This window comes from Notolepis coatsorum (assembly GCF_963971535.1).
Source record: "Notolepis coatsorum genome assembly, chromosome: 2".
In the NCBI taxonomy this organism is placed as follows: Eukaryota; Metazoa; Chordata; class Actinopteri; order Aulopiformes; family Paralepididae; genus Notolepis; species Notolepis coatsorum.
In genome coordinates, this window is record NC_140166.1 from 8,514,590 (window position 1) to 8,519,589 (window position 5,000).

The following is a 5,000-nucleotide window of genomic DNA, read 5'->3' on the forward strand; positions in this document are numbered from 1 at the left end:
TCCCCAACAGCAGGGATAGGCTGCAGAGGAGCCTGAGGAATCTTTTGGTTTGGTTTACCAACAACCTGACACACATGGCACGAGCGGCAATATTGTGCCACATCTGACTTCAAACCAGGCCAACAAAAATGTCTTAGCACACGATCATACGTTTTCCTGACTCCCATGTGACCAGCAAGATCATGATCATGTGCTAGATGCAGTATATCAGGACGATACACGGCTGGAACAACAATCTGAAACACACTGCCCCAGTCATCCAGACTGGACAGGTTAGGTGGTGTCCACTTTCTCATGAGCACATCATTGCTAACAAAGTATCCTTGAGACGTATCTATCATGGCATCCTCTAAAACCGCCTCTTCAAAGAGGGACGACAAGGAGACATCCTTGTTTTGCTCTAGTACTAGCTGCTCATGAGACGGTATCACCTTACCAAAACCCTCATCAGGGCCACTTTTCAACTCAACAAAGAACGTGTCAATAAGTGTCATATCACAATCTGAGTTACCAACATCATGGGTGTCACATTGACCTTTGACATTGCGCGTGTTACAGCACACACAGGGAACACTCCTGGGTGTTTCTGTGCCAGCTCATCAGGAACCTCAGAAACTACAGGGATGGGAATTACAACTGGAGTAGCCAGCACTTTGCCACCGGCCAAATCGTTCCCTAGAATGAAGGACACCCCTTTTATGGGAATGTGAGAACACACTCCTACAACAACATTGCCTGATACTAAGGGAGAGTTTAGCGAGACCTCATGCAAAGGGGTATTCACAAAGCCTCCTCCAAAGCCCTGAACAATGGCACCGGAATGCAATGAAGAATCTTCCGAAAATGGCAAAATCCCATCCAGAATGAGAGACTGAAAAGCTCCTGTATCTCTCCATATTGTAATAGCCTGCTTTGACCCTAGTGCACCAGCCAGGGAAACAAATCCATTCATCATAAATGTTGAGGAGCCCTCTAGCTCCCTGTCTGCACCTTTGATACTTCGCACCCCACCCTCTAATGCCGGCATAGGTGTCCTGCCCATGGCTTCTACCAGAGCCACAGTTTTTACATTTTTCTGCTTAAGCACAGGGCACCCAGCAACGATATGACCAGGCTCCTTACAGTAAAAACATATAACCCCCTCTGGGAATGCACTAGCAGAACCACCTTGCCTAGGAGTGGAAGTAAACCGACCAGCAGACACGGGTGCCGGGAAACGGCTCCCCTGAAAAGGACGCCTACCCCTGGACTCAACACGGCCCTCCTCTACAAAGACAGATTTGTGTGTCAACACAAACTCATCAGCCAAGACAGCAGCGTCGCCTATCTTCAATACCTTACGCTCATTTAGATGCGTGGAAACGGTATCAGGAACACATCTTTTAAATTCCTCTAGGAGAATCAACTGTCTAAGCTGCTCCCTTGACTCTGCTTTTTGAGAGGTGCACCACCTGTCAAACAGGTTCTCCTTCTCTTTTCCAAATTCAACATACGACTGTCCCTCCGACCTGCCTCTAAAACGCTGATGATAGGCCTCTGGGACTAACTCATAAGCCCTCAATATGGAAGCTTTAACAAGCTCATAGTCAGCACTTTGTTCAAGGGACAGAGCAGTATAGGCCTTCTCTTTTCCAAATTCAACATACGACTGTCCCTCCGACCTGCGATAGCCTCTAAAACGCTTCAACGTGGTTGCCACCCGTTCAAAAAGGGGAAAATACTTTTCCACATCCCTCTCAACAAAAGGAGGCACCATCCTAATATTTTAGCTGACATCAAAACCGAAACGCGACTCTGAAGGTAGAGCACCCGCCTGCAAGGCAGCATGCTTATATTCAAGCTCCTTCTGCGCACGCTCGTGCTCCAGCAACATTTGTTTCTCCTTAAGCTTAAGCTCACGCTCCTCTTTCCTCTCTTTAAGCTCACGCTCCTCTCTCCTCTCCTCACGCTCCTGTAGTAGCTGTCTCTCCTTAAACTCCAACTCTCTAAGCCTCCACTCATGCTCCGCCACATCAGATAGTAGCGGAGACGCGTCAGACAAAAGAGACTCCTCCACCCTCGCCGCAAGCACCTGCTCCCTAACGAGCAAAGCCCTCAAAGCACCCAAGGCAGTCGGTTTCAAACGCTTCTCACCGGCAGTAAGCTCCACCTTGTAGTGCATAGCAAGCTGACCGTCTCCACCAAGCAGTTGGTGTCAGTGGCACAGCCCTATCATGGTTCACCTCCTACCTCAGTGACAGAAGCTTTTCCGTTAACATCGGAAACTGCTCCTCCCCCTCTGCCTCTCTCTCTTGCGGGGTTCCACAAGGCTCCATCCTTGGCCCTATCCTATTCTCCCTATACATGCTGCCCCTTGGTCTGATAATTAAAAAACACAACATCTCTTTCCATTTTTATGCTGACGACACTCAGGTCTATCTCCCCATGAAACCCAACAATATAAACAATCTTGACAGTCTTCATTCCTGCCTAGACGACATCAAATGCTGGATGGCACACAATTTTCTACAACTCAATCACTCAAAATGTGAAATCCTCCTTTTCGGCCCTCCAAACCAAACCAATGTCATTGCCAGCAGCCTGGGTAACCTGTCTCCCCTAGTCAAGCCCTTTGTTAAAAACCTGGGCGTGCTCTTTGACCCCGAGTTTTCCTTCAATAGGCAGGTAAACTCGGTGGTGAAGGGATGCTTTTTCCAGCTCCGGTCCATAGCTAAGATCAAGGCCATTCTCTCCCCCTCAGACCTGGAAAGAATAATTCACGCCTTCATATCCTCACGCTTAGACTACTGTAACTCCCTGTACCTGGGGCTAAATAAATCCACCATAGCCCGTCTACAACTCCCCCAAAACGCTGCCGCTAGACTGCTCACAGGTACCCGGAAGAGAGCTCACATCACCCCTGTACTTGCCTCCCTCCACTGGCTCCCGGTGCGCTTTAGAATAGACTTCAAGGTCCTCTTAATGGTGTACAAAGCCCTAAATGGTAAAGCCCCTGCTTACCTAGCAGACCTCCTCACCCCCTATACCAACGCCAGGGCCCTCAGATCGGCTGATAAGGGTCTCCTAACCACTCGTAGGTCCAACTTCAAGTCTAGGGGGGGACGTGCTTTTGCGGTCGCAGCCCCTGACCTCTGGAACAGCATCCCCATGTCCATCAAATCTGCCCCCTCCATCGAGTCTTTTAAATCAAAACTCAAAACCCACCTATATCGCCTGGCCTTCCCTGACTCACTTTGACTCTTGCCGTACTTGTTGACGTGTTGTTCTGTTTTTCCTTTGTCTATCCGTTGATTTTATTTTGTTTCTCTGTTTATTTTATACTTTTCTTTGTACTTAGCTTAGCCATGTGAAGCACTTTGGTTGACAAGCGTCATGTTTAAACGTGCTATACAAATACATTTCATTGATTGATTGATTGAAGCTCCAGAAGCTGTTCTTTCGAAAACCTTTCCAACAACTCATCAGAAGTGTGATCAACAAAATCCTTTATGGATGCCATCCCTACTGCACCAGCGCCACAACCTGCTCACTTTAGAGCCACCAAAACACCCTAGCATACACACAATCTACCTGAGAACCACCGAAGAACCACGAAGAACCACTGAAGAACCACTAAAGAGCCACTAAAGAACCACCGAAGAACCACCAAAGAACCACTGAAGAAACACTACAGAACCACTGAAGAACCATAAAGAATGCTAATGCCAACACCAATAACCATAAGGAGACGCGGTGGAAATGTGTGCCCTACTGAGCGCACCTTTCTAGTTTGCAAAAAATAAAAAAACCACCCTGAAATAAATAGATGTATCAGGTGCTAACAGGTAGGCTATCCAAACACTCAAAACAAACAAAATAAATACAACAAACAAATTCAAACAGGTGCCCCTATAACCTGATATGAGTACTTACGCTTCTACATCTAAACTGCAGTCAACACGGCCCACCACATGTCTACCCTAAGAAACACTAAATCAGGCCCTACCACACTACCTGTGTTTTCTGGCCCCCTATTCTACCTACCCTTAAGCGAATGCCCTGTAGACCTAACCCTCTTCAACCACACCTGCTACCAGCCAAAGATCATATTTGACCATCCACCCGTCAAGTACATGGTATGGTACAAGACAAGTAGATGGTACTAATCACTTCTCTGACTGCCCCAGGAGTATGTGGTGCACAGGAAGCTAACAAACAACCAGAAAATAATGTCCCTACCTACATGTGGTGTGCACTAAACTATATATTTTAACAGCATTAAGTAGTCACATCAAATTATAAACAAAATAAGGGCATACTCACCTGTTTGATGAAACGGCTCAAGCCCTCACGTTACACAACATGTAACGAACACCCACACTATAGCACCACGACACACCATGCAAAACAACAAAAAAAAACACCAAACAATGTCTAGGGGTAAATATCCCGGACGAGCGCCCAACTGTTACGACCCTGGCTCAAAGGCACGCAACCTATGTGCAAAACCGACACCAAAACCCGTGTTTAACCCAAAAAGACTACTCTAACAATGAAATACCGATACAAACTAAAGAACAAAGGATAGAAGAACGTGACAACTCTCCTTCTAGCCACAGACAGACCTGCATGTGTGACTGAAGGGCTGGTTTTAACCTGCCAGCAGGTAACCAATCAGCAGCAATTAGCTAATTAGCAGCCCTCACCTGTATGCCCAGTGACACAGGAGTGATCAGGCTCATGGTACATAACAATGTGCAATAGTGGTGTTTAGTCGTAGTTAGTTTAGTTTGAGTGTGAGAATGAAAGCATTTGTGCATGCGGTTATAGTTTATCTACCTGTGAATGTGTGTGTATTTGTCTGCATACGTGTGGATGGATTTGTGTGTGTGTGTGTGGTTGTGTGTGTGTGTGCAGGTGGTCTTGTCTACCCATGAACCTGTGTGTCCATTTCCATGTGCGTGAGTATGTGTGTGTGTGTGTGTGTGTGTGTGTGTGTGGTTGTGTGTGTGTGTGTGTGT